Genomic DNA, 10,842 nt, shown 5'->3' on the forward strand with positions numbered 1-10,842 from the left:
TAATCCTAATTTTAGGCATAATCTAATGCCTTCATGAAGGGCTTCAAGTTCAGCTAGATTATTTGAAGTTGGATTGATATGTTTAGCTCTTTTAATAATCCATCTCTCTGCTTCATTATTAATAATACAACCAATGCCTGCTTGGCCTAGGTTTCCACGAGAAGTGCCATCAAAATTAAATTTATACCATCCCGGGGGGGGGTCCATCTACACTTTTGCCTAGTTGTTGGGTTCCTAGCTAAGTAAAGTTGTGGAGAATTGATTAAATTTACCCACTTGTCTTTGATCATACTATCCCATGAGGAGAAGGACCCTTCTTCAAAACAAGATTTTCTAATGTATGAGTTGAGGGTTTCAATGATGCTAACTTCTGCCTTTTTGATAAGTTTGGTAACCTGCATTTCTTGGTTCTTAAAAATTCTTCTATTTCTCTCCTTCCATATATCCTAGATGATAATAGATGGGCATATGTTCCATAATTTGCTATATATGCTAGATTTTTGTCCTTTAGGAAATCCTATGAGAAGATCCTTAAAAGTTTTAAGAAGGGGAGAAGACCAGCTTAACCTTTGTCTGATCCATTTCCAACAAAGTTTGGCATATGCGTAGTTATATAATAAATGGTCTGCTTCTTCATTAGCTTATTTATAGAGAACACATCTCAAAGGTCCATGAACACCTCTTTTATGTAATTTGTTAGCAGTTAGGATCTTGCCTTGAAATGCTAAACAAAGAAAAAAAACCTGCTTTGGGCAAGCAGGAGGCATCCCAACAAAGATTGAATGGGATGTTGACTTCTTCCCATTTCTGAGATTTGATTATTGCCTTGTATCCTTCTTTAGCACTATATAAACTAGTTTTTGAAGCTGCCCAAATTAATTTGTCTTCCCTATTTATCTGTTTGATTTTCCTGTTAGTAGTTATTTTCCTAAAAAAACTCTTTAACTGCTAGATCCAGATTTAAATCATCTACTGATTTCTAGATCCATTCCTTTTCTTCATTAAGAGTCATATAATCCTTGACTCTGATGCCCCATAAGTTGGTGAGAAGATCTTTGCAATCACTTGGAAGTCCTAGAAAACCAATGGGAGGAGATCTATCCCAGGAATCTTCCAAAAATAGGGCTTCTTGTCCACTGCCAATGTCCCATGAGAGGTATCTTGTTATAAGTTGTTTACTTTTAGCTATGAAGTTCCAACTAACTGAACCTTTGGGAAGAGATTTCATTTTAAAGATAGAGAGAGGATTTTCAGCATTAAGATACGTGTTGTACAAGATCTTAGCCCATTTTTTATTATTTTCCTTAAAAAGTCTCCAAGTAAGCTTCGTGCCAAGAGCTTCATTTTGCCAATTGAGCTTTTTGATGCCTAAACCACCCAACTCTTTTGGTTTACTAATCTTATTCCATTTGATAAGAGCTACTTTTTTTTTCCTCTTCACAATCTTTCCAAAGGAAGTTCCTCAGTTTTGCTTCTAGTTTATTATTAATATGCTTAGGCAAGGGGAGGAAGGATAAAGGATAGATGGGAAGAGCTGACTGAACAACTTTAATTTTGGTGATTTTTTTGGCCTTAGTTAACCACTTGTCTTTCCATCCACCAATTTTTGAATCTAATTTTTTTAGGATTTGGTTCCAAACTTGATAGTATTTATTACCATCTTCTAATTCAATACCTAGGTACTTGTAGGGGAAATTGCCCCTTTTGAAACCCATAATATTACAGATTTTTTTTTCCACTTCTAGATTAGTATTGATGAAGAAAATTTCAGATTTGTCTGCATTAATTCTTTGGCCTGAGGTCTCCGAATAAGATTGTATAATAGCTCTAATATTAATAGCTTCGGAATAAGAACTCTCACTAGGAAGAATCGTATCATCTGCATATTGTTGGTGGGTGATGTTAGGGACATTGTCTATAACAGAAATACCCTTAATTTTACTTTCAGTTTGGGCTTTAGAAAAAGCTCTCCCAAAGGCCTCTGCCATGACGATAAAAAGGAAGGGGGATAGAGGGTCTCCTTGTCTAAGGCCTCTAGAAGTTTCAAAAAAACCTTCAAGGGTTCCATTTATAAGGATGGAGATTTTTGTAGTAGAAATACATTGATGTATTAAATTGATCCATTGACAGGAGAAACCAAATGCTTCTAGTGTTTTACAAAGAAATATCCAATCGACCATATCATATGCTTTTTGAATATCTAGTTTGATAAACATACTAGGAGTTTTTTTTTATATAGTTGAATGTATAGCTTCTTGTATAATTAAAATTCCATCTAATATTGATCTTCCTGGAACAAAGCCAGTTTCTTCTTCAGAGATCAATTTTGATAGGAATGGTTTTAAACGGTTGGACAAAATTTTGGTAAAAACATTCTATATGGTATTACAAAGAGCTATTGGTCTGAATTCACTTGGATTTTTAGGGTTTTTAGTTTTGGGAATTAAAGTTAGAAATGTAAACTTTATTTTAGATAGAAGTAATCCGCCATTTCTAGTTGCTTTGATAGCCTTCCATAAGTCTAAACCAATAATATCTCAACATTTTTGAAGAAAAAAGGCTTGGAAACCACCTAGGCCTGGAGATTTGTCTGGTTTCATACTAAAGAGGGCAGACTTAACTTCTTCCATAGTAATAGGCTTGTTTAAATATTTGTTATCTTTTGTTGATAATAATGCATGGATGGATTTCAGCATTTTGTCTTGAGCAAACTTATTTGAACTTTCAAAGTTGTTGAGAGCATTATGAAAATGCCTGACTATTGTTTCAACGATCATGTTAGGATTTTCTGTTGGATTTCCTAATGCATCTTTAATTTTAGAAATGCTTTTGAAGGCTCTATTTGATAACATACTATTATGAAAAAAAATTGTGTTTCGGTCTCCTTTGCTTAACCATTTTTCTCTGGACTTCTGTCTCCAGAAGATTTCTTCTTTTTCTAATATATCTTCTTGTTTGACAAGAATTTCTTTCTCTCGCAGATATGAGCTATTATTCATACCATTTTTAATTATATCTTCATTTAGTTTGTTAAGTTCTTCTTCAATGTCTAGTTTTTCTTTAAATATATTTTTGAAGTGTTCCTTATTCCATTCAAGGATCTTTTTTTTTATGTATTTCAATTTAGACACAAAGACAAACATTTTAGATCCTTTGAAGGTTTCTTCATTCCACCAGGTTTTAATGAGGTTCATAAAATTATTACCTAGGAACCACATCTTTTCACATTTAAAAGGATTTATAAATGGATTTTTTGGTTCAGATATAATCATTTGAACAAGGAAGTGATCTGATCCTAATATGGGGAGGACTGAGGATCGAAAATCAAAATCAAAATTACCAAAATCACCTTTGATAAAAAAATCTATCTAATTTCTCATCTATGTAATTGAAATATTTCCTTCTATTGTTCCATGTATATTTTCCATTGCTGGATGGAATATCAATTAAATAATTGTTATCTACCCAATTTTTAAAATCTATAGATGTTGGGTGGGCCTGTTGAGTGCCTCCAACTTTTTCATCTAAACTAAGAATGGTGTTAAAGTCTCCACCAATGATTATAAGTTCATTATTGTGATTCTTAATAAAAGAACTAATTTCTATCCACAGAGCTTTTTTATCTATATTTTGAATTGAACCATATACATTAATCAGAATAAATTTTAAGTTAGAGTTGATACCTTTGATGTCGCTATTGATCTAAGAGTGACTTGATCCACTGACCTTGAGGATTACCTTCCTTGGATTCCAAATAAGACCCAAACCTCTTGAAGCCACTTTGGATTCTTGCAGGTAAAGCTTCCATCTTCTCAATCTCTTTTCTAATTTGTGTCCTTCCTCTAAGTTAAGTTTGGTTTCTTGTAGCAGTATTATATCTGATTCAAAGGCTTTTAAATTTTGGAATAAAAACCTTTACTTGCTAGAGGCATTTAAGCCTCTAGCATTCCATGTCGTGATCTTCATACTTCCTGGGGAAGGGTCTTTCCCTTCCCGAAATTAAAGATTTTACTAATTTTCTGTTGTTCTTTGGCCTAATTATTAGCTTCTTTAAGCTCTTTCAATGATTTTCTTCCTCTTTTGAGTTTCATTTTCCCACATCTAGGGGCCTTAATACCTTCTTGGTTCATTAGAATACCTAGCTATTTGAGATTCTCCTTGGTATTGTTGATAGTCTCAATCTATCTTTCTTCAACAATATTTCTATCTTCTTCTTTAATTTCTATTAAATTTTGTTTAGCCATACTTACCTGTTCTTCTACTTTATTAATGATTTCCATATTATCATTTGCATTAAGATTGTATGTAATTTTCCTTTGTTCTCTATCTTCTTCCTCTATACTTATAATATCATGCTTTAGATCTTCAAAAGAGTAGTTTTGTCCACCAAGTTTGAGAACTCTTTTTAAAAAGTTCTCTTTTTGGCCATAGCTACTTCTATCTATGTTTTCCAAGCTGAAGACTTGAATAAGGTCTTTCGTTAATCATTCCAGGTATTCATCCTCTTCTTCTTCTCTGTCTGTGTCTTTTGAATCACTAATATTATTATTCAAAAAATTGTTGAAGTCTCGTGATATAGTCCCAATATCTTGAATGTTTTTCCTATCCTTTCCTCTATTTTCCATAATTTTGTGATTTTTAGGCATTTGCCAAAACTTAGAAAGCTTTTTGTTGGCCCTATTCGGAGGAGATCCTTCAGCTGCTGGCTCTTGATTGGATTTCATTATGAATGTGTCAATGTCTTCCTTATCATTATTTATTGGATTCTATAGTTTTATCTCCTTTTCTCTTTTATCCTGGCTGAAACCATGGGATTTTTTACTTTTTAATTTATTTTACTTTTTGGTGTTCCTCCTACTCTTTCTTCTACTTTTGGATTGTTCTTTTTGGTATTTTGATCTTTCCTGAGATGTTATCTGCATTTTATCTTCTTCCCAACCAATGCTATCTGACTTTCTGCTGGGTATATTGGGTTGTTAAGGACTTTCTCCCTTCTTTGGGATACTTTCCTTTGCTACATTTTTTATGAAATAGATTTCAACTGGGGCCTTAGGAGATTTGAGTCGTAGTCTTTTTGTTCTTTCATATTTTTATTTTTAATTGAGGGGAAGGCATCCTCAAGATCAGTGGTAAGCTGAATATTCTCAAAACTGGTATTGCATTCTGTGTCTAATCTAAAGATTTCAAAAATCTCTAAGTCTTTTCTGAGGCAATAGATGTTATATATAGACGAATTTGTGATAATTTTGATAGGATCAAAAGAAAAGGAATTGACTTTACATTTAATCAGTAATCTGATGCTATTGCAAAATTCACATGATACATTATTTCCTATTAGTTTCCCTATCAAGGAACCTAATTTCTTAAAAATTTCCAGATGCATTAATTTAGGAGGGACTGACTGAAGGGTTATCCAAGTGGGGATATGGAAATTCAGACTTTCCTCCTTATAGTTTGGGAACCACTCAAGAAATTTTATTGCATAGCCTTTAAAAAAACATTTTGAAAGATGTAAAAATTATTTCTTAATCATTTCATTTGAACAATGTATGTAAGCTATTCTATTTATGAAGTGTGAAATACTTACCTATTCCAAGGAGTCTTCCAGCCAGTCAGTAAGATTGTTAAATTCTATTGTTGGGTCATTCCAATAGGCAAAGATGCCTAATTCTTGGCATTTGTTCCATCCTTTTTCACTAAATTGATTGCTAATAATAATCACATTCCCCTCTGATTTAGCATCTTTTTGTGCAAAACCCTCTTTAGGTTTACCAGGATCGCTGGCTATCTTGGAATTGTTTCTCCTTCGATGAGGCGGAATATTTAAGTTGGTGAACATTTAGGGCTAACAACAGTCAAATAAGGGTTTTGAATTGCAAAATTCGCTAAGCCAATGTTGGACTTTGGATCAAACCCTTGTTTCACATATTAGTTAAGCTAAAAAAATTCAACTGTTGATCCAGAATTTCAATGGAAAATATGATCGATCGTAAATTAAATACCTTTAGAGCCCAAGTTGAAGCAGTTTGATGTGAATATGAGCATGCTTTATTGTCATTTTGTCTGTCTCTTTTAACCTTTGCCCCAAATTTTTCTAATGGTTGAAACGAATTTGAGATTTTTAGTGCAGAATCCTTCTTTCTCCCGGCATGATGATTTCGAGGGTATTTTTTCCCCTTCTTGTGCTGATTGAAGTTTTCTGTTGGATTTGGCATGTATTCTAGGAAACCTTGATTTCTCTCGAATTTGGGTTTTCGCTTTTTTGGCTTTGGCTTAAACCAAATCTGAGTTTCACAATTTGTTTTTTTCGCATGCAGAGCGTTCGCCATTTTAAAAAAAATTTCTATGACTTGCTATAAATTGTTATGCTAATATACTTATTTAAATTAATAAGTATTTAAATGTCAAATATCTTTGTGCATATAAAATATCATACAATATTATCATGTTATTAATTTAAATAATTTTAAATCATAAATGATTTAATTAATAACATAAATGTATATTATTAGATTAAATGTTAATATCAATTTCATTTCTAAAATATTAATTTGACTTCTAGTTAAGTCTAATATTAATATTTACTTTTCCAATAAATCCACAATGCAACTAGAGATAAAATTATAAATTTATTTCAATTATTTATAATTTCTCTCATAAAGTCAAATAGTTATTAACTAGATGATTACAAAGTGAACTCCACCACAACTTCTCTTAAAATATAATAAAATTATAAATATTTATTTATTAATTTCCCTCTTGCATTAATAAATATAAAATCATTTATATGCAACTAAGAGTTTAACTAGACTTAAAGAGTTACTAATACTAACATTCACTTTATAACTAAATGAATAATATTTAATTAATTTTTGAAATTAATAAATTTTTTTAAAAAATCAGAAATATTACTTTAAAATATGTTTAATTTTTTTTCAAAATTAATAATTAATCATAAAAATCAATTTGATGATATATTTACAAAATGTTAGATAGTATCCAATCTGTACCCCTCTGGTTTAGTTTTAGTAACAAGTAATATTGATATCAATTTATTTTGACTTGTCTTGGTAGGCACAAACAGCAAGCTTTGGATTCAAATTAATGTAGTATGACTAGTTTTTGGCTTCACCCTATTTTTTTAGTATTGGTCCTGTCCGTTTATTTTTGCATTCATATTCTGTAGGTTTACAGTCATGGGTCTAGTCTAAGACCAGAGTATAGGTTGAGTTGATCCTTGTTTCAATATGATAGGTGCTAATTGGGATTTGACTGTATTCAACCACAATCTATTAGTATATGAAAGTTTTCTTTAGAAGATAATCTCTATAGGCATAAGATAGTGGATTCTTAGTGATTAGGTTATAAAGGTAGGGTTAATTCCTTTAAGGATTCAATTATCTATTATGGTAATTTAGGGTGTATATAACCATATGGCACTCTATAGTTTTATTGGTGTCCCTTGGTCTTATCTATATAGATCAATAAAGGAGGCAATTTTATTGAAGGTGCGGCAACATTTTCCTTGAATAATTATTGGTTGAGAGCTAACCAACTTATGTGATCAGATAGCTAGACAAATTTTACAAGGAAGAGATGCCTTGTAGCAAGATGAAACATTCTAAGCAGGTTTATAATTTTTGGCTATAGCATCCAAGGAATCGAGGATATTGTAACTTTAGGGGTATGCCCCTTTATCAAATGTAATGTAATTATAACTCTATTAAAATTATTAGGACACTGGGGTATGCCCCTTTTAATATCTGTAATAATATAGGACTTTGGTCCCAGGCAAGACTGGAGGTTTTCTTCTTTGTTCTTTCCTACCAGTGCCCGTTTGAACAGAGCTATGCTATTGTAATGTTTTCTTTTAATAAGCAATAAAAATGATCAAGGCCTTGGTCGTTTATCGATCAAATAATAATAATAATAATCATAAAAAAGTTTTTTTTTTTAAGAAATAAATCTAAAAATTAAATAATATTTCTATAAAATAAAAATAAGCATGCAATTAGTATTTTCCCATTCCTTTGATCTCTCAAATCATGCAACCATAATATACTTAGTTTTCTATTTTTAGTATTTTTCACATGTGTAGTGCCTGCCCCTAGTTTACATTTTGTTATTATTTTCGAACTCTTTTAGACCAGTTTATGCTTGATGATTAGTAGCATTATCTTTCAAATTATCAGTTATTGTTTCACACTTGGTTGATTCTATAATGAGACTACTTGGTACTAGTTATTTCATGTATGTGTGACTATACCTTGATGATGATTATTACAATGATTTCAGTTATATGATGATGTTAGTTAGATAGATTATTATATGTGTTTTCTTATGGATACTTACCCCATACTGTATGCGTATGATGTGTGTGTATGTTTTCTTTATGTATGATGTTTCTGATGTGGTTAAGGAAGCGAGTCGTACTCAGCTGCTAGTCATGATCTACATGGTGCATCACTTCCTGCCATTGTATGTTTAGTTTAGAATATTGTGTTTGTACATGTGTGGTATTTTATGATGGGTTTTCGTATTTCGTCCTATAAGCCTTTGCTAATTTTTCTATTAATTAAGTCTAATGAGAGGATTAAATTAATGATTTAATTTAATAGAAAATTATTATGATATTTTTAATATTTAATTATATTTAATTAATTGGAAATTTAAGTAAATAAAAAGAATTAAATTTAAAGATAAAAATATAAGTTTAATTTTAGAGTGTAATAATATTTATTTAATTTAATAATAATATATTTAGGGATCATTTGTAAATAAATGTTAAATATTATTATTACTTAAGTTAATAAATATTTTATCAATTAATGCTTCAAAAATAAATTAAAGAATGGAAAAGATAATAATTTATTAAAGAGTTTTAAAATTGCATAAAGTATGCATGAGATTAAAATATAATAAATTAATTAAAAAAGAGAAGGCAAGTGAATTTAAATAAAGATATTTAAAATTGCATAAAGTGTGCATGAAAGTTTTGAAAAAGATAATAGAGAGTTAAAAAGTTGTGAGCAAGGAGTCCTTTCAGGTGATCACACAATTAGTGCCCTGAATTTAAGAGAGAACTCCTTATCAACAATTGAGGGTTCATTTTCAAGGGACTAGGAATTTTGGAGAAGGAATTTTCAGAGAGAAGGTTTTGAGAGAAGAAATTTCTCTCACAATCTTTGAGGTGTTGTCAATTTTAGCATCAGAACCAGGTAGATTCTTGTGTTTTGATTCACCCAATTAATTATATTATTTATTATTCTTGTCTTCTTCATGATTGTTGAAATTTGTCTTCCAAAGTTTGTTGTATGAATCCTTCAATCTTTTGTTATGAATTTATTGATATTCGTATCGGATTCCATCTCTATATCTAGATTGAAAGATCAATTAGAAAACCTCATTTTGTAATTGAAAGAAATTAGTTTTAAACTGGAAAGGGTTTTGAATGGAATGGAAATTTTAAATAGAAAATTTGATTGGTTCACTGTAATTTTCCTATCAGAGTATGGATAGAAATTATGTGTGTGTGTGTGTGTGTGTGTGTGTGTGTGTGTGTGGATTTATTATGGGAGAGGGGCTTTCTTGAGAACATTTTTTATTAAAAAAAATTAGTTTAAAAATTTAATAAAATAAAGGGGAGGGGGTTTTACCCCACCTCTCTCCCTCTCTCCCTTGTTTGGTGGCTTCATTGTTGTGTTGACCACAGTCAAGACTATGGCAACAACAATAGTACATAGTATTGTTGATGCAGTTGTAGGCCCACTACGATCGACAGCTTCCTTAAAAGGTCACACAACTTTAAAAAGGTCGGCAAGCCTTTTCAATTAAACATTTTCTTTTCTTTTCTTTTTTTTAAAAAGTTGTTTCTATTAAATGTTAATTTTATTAAAATTTAATATTATTATTTATTATTAATATTATTTAATAAATTTTATTAATATTTATTGATTTAATAAATAATTAATGAAAGATTAATATAGTTATTTTATAAGATTATTAATTAATTTAATTAAGTTTAATTAATAAATGGAAGTTATTTAATGGAATTTTAGATTTATTTTCTTAATAATGATATTGACTTTAATAAAACTAAAATTATTTTATTGGAAGATCAATAATTACTATTTTAATAATTTAAATAAATAATTACCCTTAAATTATATTGAAAAATTGACTTAACATCAAATAGGGGTAACTGTGCAATTTATTTGAATATAAGAATGGGTTAATTTGTAAGGGTAAACTATGAGTTTTATCTAGTTGAAACATACATTAAAAACAAAAACTGAAACCTTACTATTAACTCAACTTTGTGTTTTCAAAATCAACCAAACTATGAAACTACTATGTTATCTGTATGTTGTCTATGTTTTGGGTTTGGGTTGACTAGAGTGTTGAGTAGTTTTATGATGTCTACCAGAGGCTTGGGAGTTCTATGATGGTGGTGTTATGATAATTTGATCTTGATCTTTTAAACTCAACCATGGTAACATGTTGGTATGCTCTATGATGAGTTTGATTATATTGTTGGTTATTGCTTTCAGTGTCCTTATGAGATAATGAGAGAGATGTTATGGCATATTTGAATTAAATTTTTTGAGTCTTTGATCAGTATTTTTGGGATGCTTTCCAGATGCTCATAGAGAACTGATGTGTTATTGTGAATTATCTTTTGATGCTTTCCAATCACTTGTATAGGGTGGAGGTGAAAATTGGGATTCTTTGATTTGTACTTTTATGAGCCTAGGGTAGGTAATCTGTATGTTAAGTTGGGAAATGGCTTGCACTGGAGGTCGGGGCCCAAAGTGGCTACCAGGGTAACCCATTATAGGTTAT

The sequence above is a fragment of the Cupressus sempervirens genome, chromosome 9, assembly GCF_028749045.1.
Source record: "Cupressus sempervirens isolate cs-2001-9-10 chromosome 9, ASM2874904v1, whole genome shotgun sequence".
In the NCBI taxonomy this organism is placed as follows: domain Eukaryota; kingdom Viridiplantae; phylum Streptophyta; class Pinopsida; order Cupressales; family Cupressaceae; genus Cupressus; species Cupressus sempervirens.